Below are 22,310 nucleotides of genomic sequence, written 5' to 3'. Positions count from 1 at the left end.
AAGTCGAGTCGCCACCGCACTTCTATTTATCCAAAGGAATGGTTAGAAAGCGAACAAAAACCTAAAAGTTTTATCGAATAAAAAACTAGTAAAAATGTCAGAGATCTGGGTAAGGGGGTTGGTTATGCAATGGGAAGGTTTTAAGCACCCAAAACATCCTAGGTACTCCTAGGGAGCCCTTTTCATAAGTGTTGTTCTAGTCTAAAGGGTGTAGGTATATCTAAAGTACTATTTACTAAAAGGAAGGTTAAAAGAAAATGACTCGCAAGGATGTCGCATCCACTGCCTACGTATCTCATCTGAGTATGAGAATTAGAGTCTTCGTAGCTCGGCTACCTATGGGTTAAAGAGAAGTGTGCTCGGTAAGACGTCGCGTCTTATGCCTGCGTATCTCATATGGAATGAGAATCAGAGCAAAATGTAGTTCGGCTAACTAGGGGTTAAGGATTGCCATCTGAACATGGACTTACAAAAGAGGACACCAGCTGTGTCAAAGGAGGGTGGGCAGTATGTTCAACGTCCTAGCAGTAGGTGTCGCAGCTCGCTGAATCGAGTCTTAGGCAGTTACCTCTTTGTAATAGAACGGACTGACATGCCACAAGATCGGAGACGCGCGGAAGGTCTAAAAGTGGGGAAGCTCTGCTCTAGAGTTGTCATGCAATATGGACCTCTGTGTTAGGATTTACAAAGGGGAACATCTACCTAATGTTAGCATGCAAAGAATAAGGGAATTCTACCTATGTTATCATACAAAGGGTTCTACCTAATGGGTGCTACCTAAACGGAACAAGAGTCGACGGATGGAGCACGGAGAGGAGTTACGGATAAGGGTAGATGGCGATGCTGGAGGCAATCGACTTACAGGTAGATGGCGATGCCTGAGGCAATCGACTTACAAGAGGATGGATGAATGCGTGTTGGTTCTGTTAAGTTTTGAAAATGATTACTCGACGTTGGATCGAGCTTTTGATCTTATATTGAAATGGTTATTGGATGTTCGTTTTAATTCTTGTATTAATAGGTGGCTAAAGAAATAAATATTATACACTTTATGAGAGAGGGGTACATTTGTTATGAATGGGGATTGTTCATGGCAAACAAACAATAAGAATATATGCCTCATACATCATACAAGTAGGCAACAGTTATTAATCAGATCGGATAAATAAACAATATATAATCAAACCAAAGAATAAAATAATGGAGCATTTAAACAATGTATGGGAGTATGAACATTTTAAATAATCAAGCAATAGAAAGCATGCATGAGAAAAACAAGTATAAAAGATAACAAATGAATCAAACAGATGAAAATATACACACGAAGGGTCCACTGAATAATTTAATCAGGAAATGAGGTAAGGACCAAATAAAATCAAGGTAAAAGGCCTCTAATACATGGCATATGATATGAACAAGGGAGGATCAAAAGATCTCTTCAATTTCCATAAGCAATCCCTAAGTCAAACATCGATCATAAAGAAGTCAACTACAAATTCAAGTCAACTTAAAAAATAACAAATAAATAGAAAATTAATCAAGAAAATTATGAAAACTTAAAATAAATGAGGTGGGGTCAGGACATCATCATCCCCCAAAAATATTTTGAAAATAACGAAAATTGGTACATAAATTAATTAAAATAAAACAAAGGTCAAACCAAAAGTCAATTAATGAGACTAGGTTAGAAATAAATCAAGAATAAATAGTAAATTAATCAAGAAAATTATGAAAAACTAAACTAAATAAGGTGGGGTCAGGACATCATCATCCCCCAAAAAGATTTTAAAAATAATGAAAATTGGTACATGAATTAATTAAAATAAAACAGATGTCAAATTAAAAGTCAACCAACCAAACTAGGTCAAAAATAAATCCAAATTAAATTGAAAATGTGAAATAAAATTCCAAGAAAAGGTCAGGTTGACCATGAGAGAGTGGTAAACCTCATCCCAAAAATCAAATGCTAACAATAATTTTAACTCATAAAAATAAAATCAATAAAAAAACGTGTGTTAAAATGGACCATTTAGAATAAATAATTAAAATAAAATATTAATTTTTATAAAAATACGAAAATAAAAATTATATAAAATTAAGTAAAACGTTAAGAAAAGTGAAAAATATTTTTGGGTAATTTTATGGACGAAGAAAATATTTTAAATAAGAAAAAGAAATATGAAAATGGAAGGATTAATGGTGATGAACATGGTAAGCAAGCGTAGATATATCAAAACATGGCCATGGAAGAGATGATTACCTAACGGAAAATAGAAGTGGAATGGAATCTGATATGTGATGAAGCTTTGCCTCCTTTCCACGAAATTCCAATGCTCCTTTAGGGTTAGGGTTTCAGTCTCTTAAATAGGGTGGATTAGGTGTTCTCATGGGCTTTTTAATAAGTGATTTATCCATAAGAATAAAAGTGTGAAGTGAGGTGTAAAATATTGTTATTTTGGGCCAAACTTAAGTGAATGGATGTCCAATGCATGGTCAAAAGAGGTAAAAAACGTGACTGGTTTGTGCAGCATGCTTAGAAGATCTGATTGGGCCAGCCAGGCCCAAAATCTGCCTAGAAAATCAAGTCATGGTGCCCATTTTAAATGAATGTATCTCTCAAACCATGGATCCAAATGAGATGATTCCAAAAGTATGTGAAAGAGGACATGGCAAGGTACAATTGTTGTGAAGAAAGTATTTTCAAATAATGCCTCGAAGTGCAAGAAAACTGGTCAAGAAGTCTTGACAAATTTTGAAGATTTTAGACTTAGAAATTTTTCTAAGTGTCCTAAAAAAATGTCTCACTTTGACTAAGCATAACTTTCTCAATTCTAATCCAAATGGAGCAAACATTATATCTCTAGAAAGCTTGGAACAAGAGGAAGAACTTTCATATTGGAGAAATTTTCAAATGGAGCTTTTATCTTGATGCAAAATGGGCTTAAAGTGAGTGCAACGATCATAAAAACTTGCCCTAAATGGAAAGTCAACCATTTCCAAATTAAGTAACTTTTCCAATTCCTGATTAAATGATGAATCCATCATCCAACCTTGATCAAATTTCACATGTAGGATCCCCTAGGCATGGATTTTGAGATTCCACTCTCAAAATGTCAGGAGTTGACTTTTCTGGCCCCACAGTTGACTTTTCCCAAATTGTTTGATTCCTGATTCCATTGATCAATTAAAGCACTTCTAGCTCAAATAAAGAGCTGATTTTTTGTATGTAGACCCTTGTGGACATATGGAGGGCCATGGAAAAGCGTTTCACCAAAAGAATCATAAATAAACTGATTTTATACCAAACCCTAGTTTTAGGGCAAAATGATCAGGAACTGGTTGCACTGATTGCCAATGGATCTTTCTAAGATAATTGTGAATCTTACTAGGCCACGATGCCTCTCTAATCATGACATGGATGAGCTCCTCTACTTCCAACCAAACATTGCCTATTGCAGGTAGCCATAAAACCCTAATTTCTGATTAAATCCAGATGAACACTCTGATAGCTTTGAATCCTTCACTGATGAACTGAGGACCATAATAAGATACTTGGACCCCCCTGAGACCCTTGAGACTTGTATACTTAGAAAATGAAGTCCAATTCTCAATCTTGCCTGTCAGAATCAACTGGAAACCCGAAAGGAAGATAACAATGACTTTCGCACTTTCGAGGTATCAAGTGATTGAATACGATAAAAGCCCGAAAATTTACACTGAAGTGAAAAAATGAAGTAACAATGCCTGTCAGAATCAGCCAAGAGGTGGTCTTGAAAAAGAATTCGTCTGGTACGGTGAGAGTCGGTCTGAACACCGAAACAAGGAATGTTAGCCTGAATACCAAAATAAATGGTAACACAGAAATAACCATGGCCTGAATGTCGCTCATCAATCTGAATACTGGAAATGACTTCGATCTGAGCATCGGATGATACTTGATTATCAAACATCGGTATGAACACCGGGAAACTGGCGTGAATGCCACTTCGGTCTGAATACCGGAAAACTGGCCTGAACGCCATAAGTTGCATTGACCTGAATGTCGGAAACTTCTTCGATCTGAACATCAGAAGATATTAGATTATTAAACATCGGTATGAACATCGGAAAACTGGCCTGAATGCCACTTCAGTCTGAATACCGGAAAACTGGCCTGAATGCCACAAGTTGCATCGACCTGAATGTCGGAAACTTCTTCGATTTGAACATCGAAAAACTGGCCTGAATGCCACTTCGGTCTGAATACCAGAAAACTTGTCTGAATGCCACAAGTTGCATCGACCTGAATGTCGGAAACTTCTTCGATCTGAACATCGGAAAACTGTCCTGAATGCTACTTCGGTCTGAATACCGAAAAACTGGCCTGAATGCCACAAGTTGCATCGACCTGAACGTCGGAAACTTCTTCGATCTAAACATCGGAAAATTGGCCTGAATGCCACTTCGGTCTGAATACCGGAAAACTCTGCATGCCTGTCAGTATCGGCAGAAAATAGGGAAGATGATAATTGAGGCAACACACGAGCCAACGACCCCTGCTGGGAATAACAAAGGATAAGTCATGAACGACCTTCAGTCTGAGTACTAGAAACAACTTTTGACTTATCACTTGGGATACCGATAATGTCTTATGCTTCACATGCGTATGTTTGAATTTTTCAATGGCGTAATGCTCCATGAAAATGGAAATGCTACGCGATTTGGGAGGATGCAATGCAATATGATTCTACATGCAGGGATGCGAAATGCTTGATGAGAGAGAACGCCAAACTGAGGCAAGGAATTCTGCTGGGGAAATGATCACCATCTTCTGGACCCTGGCAAATCTGTTGGAGATGCACAACACAAAGGAATCTGTGGGGAAATGACCCGCCACACGGTGTTCTGGAAAATAACAAAATACCGAGGCTCTAACTGAGGAGAGAATGGCACTGAAAACTTGCTGCTGAGGAAAGCGACAGTGGTTCTGGCAACCATAATCTGCGAGAGAGACGACTCAGCAGGGGAAGCAAACACCGATACAGTACCGAGATTCTGCTTCAAGGAAAGAGACCATGGGTCTAGCGTCGAGATCATCGATCTGGCATCGAACTCTGAGGAGCAGCCGCTTCTGCTGGGAAGATACAGTCTGGCACTGTCAACTCCGCTGGGGATATACAGTCTGACACTGTCAACTCCGCGGGGGATATACAGTCTGACACTGTCGACTCTACTGGTGAATGTATAATCTGAAACAAATGCTTGGGGAAGTACAGCAGTGAGAGCCTGCTGGGGATTGAAGAATCCAACGCTCGGACCAGCTCTGCAGGGATAAGATACCAAATTCCAACTGTTGAGGAAAAACATCCACGATCATTTGATGGGGACCTTAAGGAAATGCCCCGAGTGTACCTGTTCTGAATAGACGATCCAAAGCACTTAAAATTTACAGCAATTTTCAATGTTTATTAAGCACGTACCTGTAAAGCTCTTATGTTTCATGATGCAATGTTTATCCAAAATTCGGACGTCATTTTTGCAAACAACACAGTAAAATGAAAATGAACACAGATATGTACTGAATAACATGATTTTATTGATTGAGTGACCTCTGAATAGGTATTTACATCATGAAGCAATCCCTGGAAAGAGGTAATTGCACAATAGATAAAAACAGAAATTAATCTAATGGCAATGTGAAATTGATTTCTATCGGGTTCCAATTCTGCTATGATTCGCTCGTCTTTAAGATCCTCCAGATGATCAGCTTTCCGAAAAAGGTGATTGGACTGTTTCCTATCCTTCGGAAGTGTCCGGTTATCGACACGAGATGATATTCAGAACTACTCAGAACGCAACCATTCGCTTAATCCCTAACTTTTGCCTGGATCGCCCTTTCGGGTTTTCAATCCACCGGGATACCCATTTTTGCCTAAGTTTCCCTTTCAGGTTTTCAACTTACCGGGTGTACAGTATTTTCATTTTTTAATCCCTAACTTTTGCCCGAACCTTTTTCATTTTCTTGGTTCGCCGAGATGCCCATTTTTTGCCTGGACTATTCTTTTTGTTGTCTAGCGGGTCTACTTTATGCGAAGTATTTTTTAACTGCGTCTGAGTTCACAGGGGAAGTGAAGTTTTCACCATCCATAGTTGCAAGCATTAAGGCTCCACCATCAAAAACCTTGGTGACAATATACGGTCCATCATAATTAGGAGTCCACTTGCCCCTGTGATCTGTCTGAGGAGGAAGGATCATTTTTAACACCAAATCTCCGACTTGGAAGCATCGAGGACACACTTTCTGATCAAAGGCTCTCTTCATCTGACTTTGATACAACTGCCCCTGACAAATGACTGCCATTTGCTTCTCTTCAATAAGACTTAACTCATTGAACCTTGTCTGAACCCATTCAGCTTCGTCTAACTTGACATCCAACAAGACTCTTAGAGAAGGAATCTCCACTTCAATAGGTAGGACTGTTTCCATACCATACACAAGGGAGTAAGGGGTTGCCCCGGTCGATGTACGTACTGAAGTACGATACCCATGCAAGGCGAAGGGTAGCATCTCATGCCAATCTCTGTACGTAAAGACCATCTTCTGCACAATCTTCTTTATGTTCTTATTTGCTACCTCAACAACATCGTTCATCTTAGGACAATGAGGGGAAGAGTTGTGATGTTGAATGTTGAAGTTCTTGCACAACTCCTTCATCATTTTGTTATTGAGGTTAGACCATTATCAGTAATGATTCTTTTGGGAATCCCATAACGACAAATGATTTCTTTCTTAATGAATCAGGCAACCACATGTCTGGTGACCTTCGCAAATGACGCTGCTTCGACCCACTTGGTGAAATAGTCGATGGCAACAAGGATGAAACGATGCCCATTGGAAGCAGTCGGCTCAATCTTTCCAATCATATCAATGCCCCACATAGCAAACGGCCACGGCGAAGACATCACATTCAGAGGATTTGGCGGCACATGTACCTTATCAGCATAAATCTGGCATTTATGACACTTCTGAGCATATTTGAAACAATAAGATTCCATGGTCATCCATTAATAACCCGCTCTCAACAATTTCTAAGCCATTGCATGTCCGCCGACATGAGTACCGAAGGAGCCTTCATGAACTTCCTGCATTAACATGTCTGCTTCGTGTCTATCCACGCATCTGAGCAAAACCATGTTGAAGTTCCTCTTATACAGCACATCATCTTTGTTCAAGAAGAAACTTCCTGCCAATCTTCTCAAAGTCTTTATATCATTGTTGGATGCCCCTGCAGGGTACTCTTGATTCTTCAGAAAGCACTTGATGTCGTGGTACCAAGGCTTGTCATCAACTACCAGTTCAGCAGCAAACACATACGCGGCCCTATCAAGGCGCATAACATCGATCCTGGGAGTATAGTTCCACCGAATCACCTTGATCATGGAGGACAGAGTAGCAAGAGCATCTGCCATCTGGTTCTCATCACGAGGTATATGATACAGCCTTACTATTGTGAAGAAAGTCAACAGTCTTCTCGTGTAGTCTCTGTAGGGGACCAGATTAGGCTGGAGAGTATTCCAATCACCATTCACTTGATTGATCACTAGAGTTGAATCTCCGAAGATGTCCAGAGTCTTGATTCTCAAATCAATGGCTTGCTCGATACCCAAGATACAGGCTTCATACTCAGCTTCATTATTGGTCCACTTCCTTTGGCATTGACGGACCCATCAAACATTAAAGTCCACTTTTCATCTGGATCAGGTCCCTCCTCAACAACTGGCTCTTCACAGTCTTTCATCTTGAGGAACATGATGTCTTCATCCGGAAAATCAAACTTCATCGGCTCATAACCATCAATCGGCTGCTGAGCAAGATAGTCTGACAGAGTACTCCCTTTGATGGCTTTCTGGGATGTATACTGGATGTCGTACTCTGTCAGTACCATTTGCCAACGAGCAACCCTTCTGGTGAGAGCTGGCTTCTCAAATATATACTTGACTGGATCCATTTTGGAGATCAGTAAGGTCGTGTGAGTCAGCATGTATTGTCTCAATCGCTTAGCAGCCCATGCAAGTGCACAACATGTCTTTTCAAGCATTAAGTATCTCGACTCGCAATCTGTGAATTTTTTACTCAGGTAGTAGATGGCATGCTCTTTCCTACCTGTCTCATCGTGTTGACCGAAATCACAACCCATGGAATTATCAAGTACTGTCAAATACATAATCAGCGGTTTCCCTGGGACTGGAGGCATAAGGATTGGAGGATTATGCAAATACTCTTTTATCTTCTCGAAAGCCCTTTTGCAATCATCATTCCACCTGATGGCCTGATCTTTTCTCAACAATTTGAATATTGGCTCACACGTGGCTGTTAGGTGAGAGATGAACCTTGCAATGTAGTTCAACCTCCCTAAGAAACCACAAACTAGTTTTTCTGTTCTTGGCTCAGGCATTTCTTGTATCGCTTTCACTTTGGCTGGATCCACCTCAATTCCTTTTTCACTAACAATAAAACCCAGCCGTTTTCCAGATCTCACCCCGAAAGTACACTTGTTCGGATTAAGCCTCGGCTTGAATTTCCTTAAACGCTCAAATAGTTTCTGCAAATTCACCAGATGTTCTTCTTCCGTCTGAGATTTGGCAATGATATCATCAACATAAACCTCGATTTCATGATGAATCATATCATGGAAAAGAGTTACCATAGCTCGTTGATATGTTGCCCCAGCATTTTTCAGACCAAACGGCATCACCTTGTAGCAGAAGATGCCCCATGGGGTTATGAAAGTTGTCTTCTCCATGTCTTCTGGTGCCATCTTAATTTGATTATAGCCAGAAAAGCCATCCATGAAGGAGAATACCGAGAACTGAGCCGTGTTATCCACCAAAACGTCGATGTGAGGTAATGGGAAATCATCTTTAGGACTAGCTCTGTTCAGATCTCGGTAGTGAACACACATCCGTACCTTTCCATCCTTCTTGGGTACTGGAACAATATTTGCAACCCATGGCGGATAATTTGTAACCGCTAGAAATCCTACATCCAACTGTTTTTGCACTTCTTCCTTTATCTTGACAGCCATCTCTGGTCTTGTTCTTCTGAGCTTCTGCTTGACCGGAGGACAATCCTCTTTGAGAGGCAAACGGTGTACCACAATGTCTGTGTCAAGCCCTGGCATGTCCTGATAAGACCAAGCGAAGATGTCAACATACTCTTGCAGTAATTCAATCAGCCCCTTCTTCATATTATCTTCCAAAGCAGCCCCTATCTTGATTTCTCTCTTGGCGTCCTTGGTGCCGAGATTAATCACTTCAACAGACTCTTGATGCGGTTGAATGACCCTTTCCTCCTATTTTAATAACCTGGCAAGTTCTTCAGGGAGTTCACAGTCTTCATCACCCTCTTCTTCAGCTTGAAAGATTGGATTTTCAAAGTCGAAGCGAGCCATAGCAGAATTGTTATCAATAGGATCCGGTGACGTGCATCTGCATGAGTGATGGTATGTGCTTATGAGTGTGAACAAGAAGTGGAAACTAAACAAAACATTGCCAAAAGAAAGCCAGTGAACAAAATATTTGAATGCAAAAAGACGTCCTTTATTTATGATAAAAAATGCATGTATCCACATAGATGAGCCCTACAATGAGTCATCACGCCCTGGGCGGAACGTAAGACTTGGATATGCATGAATAAACAAAGAAAATTACTCTTTAAGAAGAGTGACTTGGATAATCTCTTCAGAAGACCAGTTGCGGAGAACTTCACCCGGGACCCTTGGACGCACCCAGTTGTCAATGTCGCAATCGCTATCCCCATCTTCTTTGTTGATTGCAGAGACCTGGCCGTACTGAATGATGCCAACACTGGAGAAAGTAATCGGCCCCTGACGAGTCTGAGGCGTTAAAGTTGTAGAAGTCAATGTCGGCTGATACCCAATCCCAAACTTGTCTTCCTTTACAGGTAAATCCACCAGACGTCCCCAACCGGGAGCAACACCTGAATTTACCAAGGCTTGTGCCTGCTTGAAGGATGACAAAGAGGCACCTGCTTCAACCTCTTCCACTGGAGCTACATCCTTGAATTGAACTGCCTCAAAGGCCTGACACAGGGTCTCATGAATCTCACATTCTACCTCTACATACTTGAATGTAGACAGGTTACTGACCAGAATATCCTCCTCACCACAGACAGTGATAATTCTTCCGTTGACCGGGAACTTGATCTTCTGATGCAAGGTCGAGGAGACTGCCCCAGCATTGTGGATCCAAGGACGACCCAGCAAGCAGCTATACGAAGGACTGATATCCATCACATAGAATACGGTGTTAAAGGTTTGTGATCCAATCTGAATTGGAAATTCTACATCTCCAAACACCGACCTCTTAGAACCATCGAAGGCTCTTACTATAAGATCGGAAGGCTTTAAGATCAAACCTTCTACATCTAACCTTGATAGGGCTCTCTTAGGTAGCACATTAAGAGAGGAACCTGTATCCACCAGAACACGAGATAGCACAGTATCTTTACACTCCATCGAGATATGCAAAGCCTTGTTATGATCGCGTCCAGCTGGCGTCAAGTCAGAATCAGTAAAACCCAACCCGTTGCTTGTATGAACATTTACAACGATCCCTTCTAGTTGGTTCACTGAGATCTCCTGAGGCACATATGCAATATTAAGGACCTTCAGGAGTGCCTCCCTGTGTGCCTCAGAACACAGCAGGAGTGAGAATAGATATCTTGGATGGCGTGTGAATCAACTGACCGACTACCTTGTAATCGCTTTTCTTTATAATTCTCAAAAGTTCGTCCACATCCTTCGCAAAAGCAGGCTCAGAGCCGGCCTGTGGTGCAGAGGTACCCTCATTCACAACTTGCTTACCTTTGGCCTTCGCCGCGGTGTCAACACTATCAAGTTGGGTAACCGGTGGTGAGAACAGTCTACCACTTCTGGTGAATCACCCGATTCCACCAACGTTGTCCACTGCGGGATCTTTTATCTCAATTCCAGGTTCAGACTTCTGATCCTGCACCTCTTCTACTTTGAGTGGCTGCTCCACTCCATGATCATACGTGTACGCTCTCCCCCCGTAATGCCAAGGAATAACCCTTTCGCTGGTGAAAGGTGTAGCGGGGTATTCGTTACCATTGGAGATATTGACTAAATCCAAGCTAAATCATACAAGTCGAGTCGCCACCGCACTTCTATTTATCCAAAGGAATGGTTAGAAAGCGAACAAAAACCTAAAAGTTTTATCAAAAACTAGTAAAAGAGAGTCAGAGATCTGGGTAAGGGGGTTGGTTATGCAATGGGAAGGTGTTAGGCACCCAAAACATCCTAGGTACTCCCAGGGAGCCATTTTCATACTTGTTGTAAGGTTGTTGTTTTTTGTGAAAAAAATTGTTTGTGCAAACATGATTGGAGAGATGAGGAGAGAATATACAAGTTTATTTACATTTGTGTTTGGATGGATAAACCCATTGCCTACGTACCATCTTAAAAAAGATTAGGATCAAAACCTCGTAGTTCGGGGTAAAAATCTCAAAATGAATTGGTGAATTGATTGATCCAAAAGCCTTAAAGTCTTTTGTTATGCAAGGGAGAAAACTCAACCTAAAACCACAAATCCACCATGTGAGGATTGCTTCAACATGCTAGTGAGGGGTTAACCCTATAATAAGCATGGAAGACTCATTGTCCATCACTAAGGATATAGGTGAGTATTACATCTACCTCAAGGATAACTCAAATCTAATAGCTAAAGGTTATGAAAAGGTTTTGATTAAGGTGGTGGCCGTTGAAACCACAAAAAGATTTGAATGAGTGGTATTTACCAATGAATAGTATTTACAAAATATGGTCAAAGTTGACTTAGAGATTCAATTCAAAATAAGTGTTATGAAAAGAGAGTTTGAAAATCAAAAGCATAAGGCTTAGGTTTCTAATGTTGAAAACAAGTATTAAATGTTTGCACAAAAGCTTTGGCTTGGGTTAGAGTGGAGGGAAGAGAAAGAATGGCTAAGATCCTAAGCAATGCAAAAGGTGAGGGATAAGAAACAAAACCACAAAAAAAGAGTTCCTCTCTTGAGATCATATGGATGATCCAAGTAGCTCCCATCCTTTGGAATAAGCAATCACATAAGCATAAGCTCAAGCAATCAACAATCAAATGAAATCTTGGAAGGTTCCTCAATGTCTTGAATCTCTCTCTCTTAGGAGCTCACGGTAATGATTCCTCAATTTGGCTAAAGTGGAAATCCCTAGCACAGAGAAACACACACATCAAAAGGTTCTATTAACAATCAAAGAATGGACAAAAGGGAGTTTAGAATATGGTCCTTTCAATGTTCATCTTCAAGCTTTAAGCATTCTAAAGGCATGAGGCCTAGTTTCTCTTCAAACTCCATTAGCTTGGGTAAAGTCCTAAGATCTAAGTCCATTTTGTCCAATTCTTTGCATTTGGTTCACAACAAACAGACAAACACAAGCACAAAAGATATATATACACAATTATATGCTCAAGTGAGCAAAAGACAAATGGTATTAGCATAGACATGTGCTCAAGTGAGCAAAAGAAAAAGCAAATGGATAATATGTACAAGAATAATAAATTGCATAAATGTAAAGTGCAAAAAGTAAATGTTAATGGTTAATGATTAGTGTTAGTAGTTAGTGTGCCATAAGGCAAATTTAGCGCTATGTTAAGCAATCGTAATTGGACTTATGTAGAAGTCACAACTATCTGAGGCCGGTCAATAATAATGTAGGCAACAACACAAGTTAGAAGTCTTGATTAGTGAACCAAGTTCCAACAACTTGCCATGCCAAAAAGAAGAATAGAATTGATCTTGTATTTGTTTAAGTCTTTTGCATGATTTAGGAAACAACCTATCCTTAATGCAAAGCCATTCACTTGATCAATTGATCAAGATGAATTAGATTTGAATCAAGGAAGATTAAATCTCCCTAATCAATGCTAACTTATCAACCTTTAACTCATTGATCAAAAAAAAAAAAAGAAGAAGAAGAAGGAGATGAATAATGGATAATGGAAAAGGAAAGAATAAAGTGCATTAAGATGAAATAAAATGTATCAATCCATGTGTGTTGACCAAATGACATTGAGAGTCAAAGTCAAATAATGAGAAACCAGAAATGAGATGAAGATTGGAGGTCAAACAATAAGCAAAATATTTTTGGCATTTTTAATATTAAAATAAACTTGAATTAAAAATAAAAGAAAGGTCAAACTTCAAAATCACTTCAAATCAACCTTGAAAGGTCCAAGTGATTTATCCCAAGTTCAACAAGATCAAACAAGGTTTGACAAAAAATTTCAGCATTTTTAAAAGTCATAAACTATTTTTAATCAATTAAAAATGAATAAAAATAACCTAATTGAACTAAAATCTCAAATAAATCTCAAATCAATTAAAAAATTGATGAGAATATTTTTTATAGATCCATCATCATTCAAATTGGTTAGGAAAATATTTTTGTATTTTTTGAATATCAAAAACTATTTAAAATGAATTAAAGATAACAAAAAAAGAGAAAATTCACAAAAAATATCAAATGACAAAATAAAAAATATTAAAAATCAATTTTAGAAACTAGAATTTATTTGGAGAAGAATGCAATTGGTCCCATATTTTTTGGATTTAAAATGAAGAAGTTATTAATTTTTGAAAATAAAGGAAATAAAAGAAATTAAAATAGAAATTAAGAAAATAAAAAAAACAAGGAGCGTCTGATCAAGCCTCATTAATTGACGTGGCTGATCAGACACTCCAGAAGCGCGCGCTCATGGTAGGCTTCAGTCCACGCGTAACACAAACATTAAAACAAAGTCATAACATTGGACAGTGGAGATTAAATCTGGAGATCAGATCCAAGGGCTCACAATGCATCTGGCAAAGGGATGGTGACCGGAGCCACTGTCTTCTCCGGTGAGCATGAAGATTCCGGCCAAAATTGCAGGTAATGAAAACTTAACCAAATGAAGTGATCCTCATATCATTTGAAAGCTGGGATGATGTACATCATCCCTGTACCATTGGTTTCTTCTCTAGATCCTCATAGAGAGAGAAATCAGAGAGAGAAAATCATGGTGTTCATGCTGAACTTCATGGATTTCAACAATTGAGCATTCAAAATAATTGCCTCTATGAAGAGGATTTCAGCCAACACAATATCCAAGCAAATAGATCAAGAAATAGTGAGTTTCGAAGAAAAAACCAGTTGAAGAGAACCTTTAGATTATGGTGATCTGAGCTTGCTTCCTTGCTTCCTTTGGCCAAACAGAGCTTCAATGGATTATGAGAGAAAGGTCTAGGAACTTTAGATCTAGATATTCAACCAGATTTAGTTGAATTTCAGATCTGAGAAATTTGAATGAAAATGAAATAGTTCCTTTGGTGAGAAGGCCTAAATCTAATGCCAAATGCAATATGAAGTATAATTGAGCTGAAATGGACGTGTAGTTGGCAATGCATAGGCTTGTGTAATGAGTTTCAACATGTTATGCACAATTATGCCTAAAACTTCTCCTCTTCGAAAATGCCATTTGCCAAATCCAAACATGAGCATGTGAGTAATGGTTAGAAAGGTCTTGATGTAAGGAACAAATGTTATGTTGGGCAAAAATCCATTTGAAGTGTGGAAATTGGTGAATTTTGAGTTTAAAGTGTAAGGTGCAAAACATGCAAAGGTGAGGTTTCCAAATTTGGCCAATGTTCAAGCCCCTCTGTTTTGATGATGCAAGCCTCAAATGAAAACCCCTCCAACATCAAAGTTGTAGATCTTTTTAAGATAATCAAAATGGACTTACATTTTGCATCATTTGGATTTTTGATGAAAGAGTTATGGGCACTTGAAGTTGGACTTTTTTTGCCTTTCAATGCATTTGGTCCAAAGTGACCTATAATGTTTTGCATTATCACATGTATTTTCTTTGATATTTTGAAATTTTGTTCAACATACCATTTAAAGTAGACATCGTAATCTTTTCAATGCATTTGATCCCACCTCAAAATCATAAAAAATGAATGAGTTATGTTCTTGGGAAGTTGCCCTAAAATTAGGGTTTCAATCAAAATGACCTATAATGTATTGGAATGGGATATGACCTTCTAAGCTTCAAATAAATTTTTTATGAACATGAAAGTTGTTCATATTGTCCTTAATAACATTTTTGCTTTTGGGATCATCTCTATTTGACCAACACATAAAAAGTTAGGTCTCAGTGTATTTCAAAATAATCAGATGAATTGACTGATCCACTTCTCAAGTCCATGACTCATATCTTGATGAATTGATGACTGAGGACACTCAAATAAGTTCAAATATGCATGAAATGATGAATTAAAGAACTTCCCTTGATTGTATTTGATCATGGGCTGAGGTTGCTTCAAGAGCAAGGCATTATGGATGATCAGATGAACTAGGGTTTCCTTGGGGAACAAACCTCAAACCCTTTGACTTGCTTTGATCAAAATGATGAATTGAGATTCTAGGGAGGCATATTTTATGGATGATAGCTTTGGGAACCATTGCCATGTTTGCTATCATCTTCACTTGGCCATATCTCTGCACAAAGGATTTCCTTGAAGCTCTTGACTTTGTGATTGCTCAAGCTACAAACAAGAAATGTTAGTGACATATTTTTGTGCTTTTGGTTAATATACAAAATGAGAAAAGCAATGATATACAATTCAAACATGCTTGGTGATCTCAAACCACTCACACGAGGTCCCACCCAAAGGTAAGGGGAACCAAGATGCTTATGATCCTTGAGGCAATACAAATGCAATGTTATGATGCCATGAGGGATCTTAGGGACAAAATTGGGGTCTTACAGATGCCCCTATTTAAGGTCATTCTAGCCGGAGAAGTGAAGGTTAAAATCTTCGTCTCGACGGGGTAGAATGGGCTTAAATAATAACAAAGAGACGAATTTTGGTCCCTAAGAGACCTCATGATGTGAATGTATGTATGCAAACAGTAATACTCCGTGGGAGGATGAGTCCACAAAGGAAAATATCAGAAGGAATCTGACAATCCCTATGAGTAATCCACTCCATAGGGCAGAGATTCTACCGTGGAGTAAAGGGATAAAATGCGTGAACAGGTCACGACTTAAAACTTGCTGAGAGGCACGAAAGAAATCCAGGGAAATACATCAATGGAAAGACTCGAGATGACTCAAAGATGCACATATTGGGGAATATGCCAATACAGCAAAAATTATCCATAACGGATACTTCGGATAAAAATCCGGACTCAGGTGGGAAAAAACAAATGAGGTATTACCGGTTACTGGGCAATAAGCTCAAAGAGGCATGCGATCTGAACACCGGTATAAGGGTGAGAGAAAACATGCTCCGGGAGAATGAATATCTAAGACCGATACATGGGTGAGAGATATCAAACATCCGAGATCATCTGAGGAAGACCTAAAAAGGTACGCTTCAGCTCAGGAAAATCTGACTCCGCAAAAGGACAGCCAGTCAAAAACAGGGAGCAGAAGAAAGGAACACCAGGGATGCCGATTACTGGGCATATAATAGGTGACCAACCAAAACGTGAATCGAGGAATATTCCCAAGACACTCATCATCCAAAAGAGGGCTAAAAGCAAACTCGATTATGGGATGGACATTCGATTCCAAAAAGGGATACGAATCTTACTCAACTGGGGAAGAACAAAAGGCTTCGACCAAAGGGTGCATGAGACATATTATCTATTACCGTCAGAACGTAGATAATATACTCGCATGGAAGATTATCCACAACCAGTTACTGGGTTAATAAAGGATAGATCGACCGACAAAGAAAGGCATCGGGATACCGAAACTAGGTATATAATGATGACCATTCAAGGGGAGCAACAACCATTACTGGCAATCGGTATATGAAAGATGACTTGCTGGGGATAAACTGCCTGATCAGAGCAATTATCCAAGAGATATATCACCGGGGGTGAAGGACTTATCAATACTGAATATTGGATAATGATAACCGTAAAGGAGGGGATTACATCTACCGGATACTGGGTAGAAAACCACGGAAAGGTAACCGTCATTGATTAGGATGAACAAGCGGTTAACTCTGCAAGGGGATGAAATAGGGTTTACAACTACCGGTATAAGGGTAGAAAACAACAGACTCCGTCGGTGATAAGATGAATGATTACTGATTACTGAGCAATCATTTATTTATACCACAGGGAAGCGCAGGAAACAATCACAAGAAAGCCAATCTAGGATCAAACTAAAGAGGCAAGCTGAACCAAGACTCGTCCCAATGAGGATATAACTCAATGGGGACTCTCATCCCAATATATGTGTTGGGAGGAAACAGAAATAATCATCATCCACGAGAATATAACTCGGTGGGGAATACGGGAGGAAAGATAAACACTTTCTGCTTAAGGAGCTGACTCTATATGGGGGAGTTCAGACACCGACATCTGCTTGGGGAAATGTATTACCAACTAGCAGGGGATCGCAAACAAAGATATATGGCAAAGAATGCGATATGAATATCTGAATGTCTGAAAATTATGCAGACATGCGTAGTTTATGTATGATGAATGCTGACGACTAGGCATTTCTAACACCAACAAGTCCAGCGAATAAGTACACAAACATCCGGTACTACATCTCAAAGGGAGAAAGCCAGGATAACAAGGATCTCTTCAGGGGAGAAACGTCAGTTGTTCCTACTGGGGGCGAAGTCATTGCACAGATGGACTCCGACATAGGGGCCACTCAACTGGGAAATTATCCAAAGGGTCATCAAATACCGTATTACCAAAGAGATCATATCTACTGAGGAGGAAAGATCACCATCCTGCTGAAGGGAGGAGAGATGAACATCTTACCAAACACCCCGTTCGGTAGAAAAACCACAAAAGTCTCCGAAGAAAGAGGATACAAGCATGCCTGGGATGTGAACAAATGTCCTACCCTGTTGGGGATCATACCATCTTTGGGAGAGCACTGAAGATCTCTTGAGTATCCTTATGTCATTGTGAATATTCACTTTGTTTAAAAACAAAATTATGAAAAATTTGATTATTTAAAACAATGATATTTTTTCAATTAAACATGGAAAACATTTGTTGAATAGAAACAAATAAGAGTGCAAACAAATGGATAAAGGCTCAAATTTATTTGATGGAATGGTAGTCTGCAAATCGCAAGACTCCATAGATCTTTTACAAATTTGAGATTGGTGATGTATATTGGAAAAAGGGCTACATTGAACATAATGACCATTTCTCCACCAATTCTGAATCCTATGTATTTGAAGCTTTGGTTGATGATGAATGGGCGGAAATCTCTGACGGATAACAATTGTAGAACAAAGTCTTGTCAGGATGTAGTTACTTGCCAAATCCCTATTTTTTGCCTAGATTACCCCAGGGTGAGGTATTCAATCTAGCGGGATACATATATTCATTTTTTCATGTCTCTAACTTTTGCCTGGATCGTCCTTTCGGGTTTTCAATCCACCGAGACGCTTATTTTTGCCTAAGTCGCCCTTTCGGGTTTTCAACTTAGCGAGCTATTCTGTTTTTATTTTAGGCGAAGTATTTCTTGACTGCATCTGAATTCACAGGATGAGTGAAATCTTCCCCATCCATAGTTGTAAGTATCAAAGCACCGCCTGAAAAGGCTCTCTTAACAACATATGGACCTTCATAGTTTGGAGTCCACTTGCCCCTAGAATCGGGTGCGAAAGACAAGACTTTCTTGAGCACAAGGTCACCTTCTCGGAACACACGAGTCTTAACCTTCTTATCAAAGGCTTTCTTCATCCTTTGTTGATATAATTGACCATGGCACATGGCAGTCAATCTCTTTTCTTCTATCAAATTCAACTGGTCATAACGGCTCTGAACCCATTCAGCATCAGTCAGCTTGGCTTCCATCAAGACTCTCATTGATGGGATCTCCACCTCTACTGGGAGCACAGCCTCCATGCCATAAACGAGAGAGAAAGGGGTTGCCCCTGTTGAAGTGCGAACAAATGTGCGATATCCATGTAAAGCAAATGGCAGTATCTCATGCCAATCTTTATACGTGACAACCATCTTCTGGATAATCTTCTTGATATTCTTATTAGCAGCTTCAACAGCCCCATTCATCTTGGGTCTGTAAGGAGAAGAATTATGATGCGCAATCTTGAACTCGTTACACAACTCTTTCATCATCTTGTTGTTTAAGTTAGATCCATTATCAGTAATGATCTTATCTGGCACACCATAACGGCATATGAGTTGATTCTTGATAAACTTCACAACCACCTGCCTGGTCACATTAGCATATGATACTGCTTCAACCCACTTAGTGAAGTAATCAATTGCTACGAGAATGAATCTGTGTCCATTGGATGCTTTCGGTTCTATCATGCCAATCATGTCAATTCCCCACATGGAGAAAGGCCATGGTGATGAAATCACATTCAGAAGTGTCGGGGGAATATAATCTTATCCGTATAAATCTGACACTTATGGCATTTCTTCACATATTTGCAACAGTCAGACTCCATTGTCAGCCAATAGTAACCTGCTCTCAACATCTTTCTAGCCATGGCGTGTCCATTGGAATGAGTACCAAATGAACACTCATGGACCTCAGTCATCAACGGGTCTGCTTCGTGTCTATCCACGCATATGAGCAGAACCATGTCAAAGTTTCTCTTATAAAGCACATTACCATTGAGGTAATAACTTCCTGATAATCTCCTCAGAGTCTTCCTATCTTTCACAGATGCCCTAGACGGGTAAGTCTGGCTCTGAAGGAAATGCTTGAGGTCATAGTACCATGGCTTATCATCTTTTACTTCTTCTACTGCAAATACATGAGCTGGTCTGTCCAAGCGCATCACAGTGATATTGGGAACTTCATTCCAAAGTTTAACCACAATCATTGAAGCAAGCGTAGCAAGAGCATCTGCCATCCGTTCTCATCTCGAGGAATATGATGATAGTCAACCTCAGTAAAGAATGTTGAAACCCTCCTCGCATAATCCCTATATGGAATGAGCCCAGGCTGATTCGTTTCCCATTCACCCTTAATCTAATTAACAACGAGGGCCGAATCACCATAAACATCAAGATGCTTGATCCTTAGATCAATGCACTCCTCCAATCCCATAATACAGGCCTCATACTTAGCCATATTATTCGTGCATTTGAAAGTTATCCTTGCTGTAAAAGGAAAATGTGTGCCCTGAGGAGTAATAATTACTGCCCCAATACCATTTCCATATTGATTTACAGCGCCATCAAATACCATGCTCCATCTGGAACCTGGTTTTGGCCCTTCATCAAGTGTAGGCTCATCACAATCTTTCATTTTCAAATACAGAATCTCCTCATCTGGGAAGTCATACTGAACTGACTAATAATCCTCAATCGGTTGATGTGCCAAGTGGTCGGCCAAGATACTACCTTTAATAGCCTTCTGAGCTCGATACTCAATATCATACTCAGATAACAACATCTGCCAACGGGCAATCCTCCCTGTTAAAGCAGGCTTCTCGAAGATATACTTGATTGGATCCACTCTGGATATCAACCAAGTCGTATGATTTAACATATACTGGCGTAGGCGCTTAGCAGCCCAAGCCAAAGCACAATATGTTTTCTCAAGCATTGAGTATCGAGACTCACAATCAGTGAACTTCTTGCTCAAATAGTAAATAACATACTCTTTCTTTCCTGATTCGTCTTGCTGACCAAGGACACAACCCATTGAGTCTTCAAGAACAGTCAGATACATAATCAATGGTCTTCCTTCCACGGGTGGAGACAGGATCGGAGGCTCAGATAGATACTCTTTAATATTGTCAAAAGCTTTTTGGCAATCCTCGGTCCAATCATGAGACTGATCTTTCTGGAGGAGCTTAAATATCGGTGCACATGTGGCAGTCATGTGGGATATGAATCTGGAAATGTAATTCAAGCGGCCAAGAAAACCTCAGACTTGCTTCTCAGTTCTGAGCGCAGGCATCTCTTGTATTGCTTTGACCTTTTTAGGATCAACCTCAATACCTCTTTCATTGACAATAAAGCCCAATAACTTACCGGAACGGACTCCAAATGTACACTTGTTGGGATTTAGACGAAGCTGATACTTTCTCAAACGCTGAAAAAGCTTTAACAGGTGCTCTACATGCTCAACTTCCGTTCTCGACTTAGAAATCATATCATCAACATATACCTCGATCTCCTTATGCATCATATCATGAAACAAGGTGGTCATAGCTCGTTGATATGTGGCTCCGGCGTTCTTCAAACCGAAGGGCATCACTCGATAACAGAATGTTCCCCAAGGTGTGATGAATGTTGTCTTCTCCATATCCTCGGGTGCCATTTTGATCTGGTTATATCCGGAAAATCCATCCATAAATGAGAAGACATTGAATTTAGCTGTATTGTCTACCAACATATCAATGTGTGGTAGAGGGAAATCATCTTTCGGACTAGCTTTATTCAAGTCTTTATAGTCCACACACATCCGTACTTTTCCATCTTTCTTAGGCACAGGCACAATATTGGCCACCCATTGTGGATATGTAGAAGTCACCAGAAACCCCGCATCAATTTGCTTATGAACTTCCTCTTTGATCTTCACTGCCATATCGGGATGAGTTCTTCTGAGTTTCTGCTTCACAGGCATGCACTCAGGTTTCAAAGGTAGGAAATGTTGCACAATATCAGTATCTAGACCAGGCATGTCTTCATACGACCAAGCGAAGACGTCAACATACTCTCGCAGCAATTCAATCAACCCCTTCTTAACAGACTCTTCCAGGAGTGCCCCAATCTTTACTTCTCACACACAATCTTCAGACCCTAAATTGATTGTTTCCAGATTCTCAAGATGCGGCTGAATGATCTTCTCTTCATGCTCAAGTAGACGGGTAATCTCGTCAGGGATCTCTTCAACATCATCTTCTTCCGCCTCAAATATAGGGAATTCAAAGTTGGGAGATGGTGTTGGATCATTATATTCAATGGGTTTGATCAACCTGCATAATGATTTTGGATATAAAAAGCATTTAGAATTCAAGCAAGGCAAATCATTATGCAGATGAAAAGATTGATTTTATTCTTATTTTTAGGGTTTTTTGTGATCACCAATTTCATGCAAAAAAGCGAAAAGGGGAAATAATTGGAAAAACAAACATTTAACATGAATTTACTGAATGAAAGTATCATTGCATTTATGCGCCAACAATGTCATCACTTCTCCTTTTGGCATGGGAGAAGGGTTTTCAAACATAATGAACATTACTTTGACTTATGGATAAC

The sequence above is a fragment of the Lathyrus oleraceus genome, chromosome 6 (assembly GCF_024323335.1).
Source record: "Lathyrus oleraceus cultivar Zhongwan6 chromosome 6, CAAS_Psat_ZW6_1.0, whole genome shotgun sequence".
NCBI classification, from domain to species: domain Eukaryota; kingdom Viridiplantae; phylum Streptophyta; class Magnoliopsida; order Fabales; family Fabaceae; genus Lathyrus; species Lathyrus oleraceus.
Note: the sequence above shows the minus strand (reverse complement) of the source record.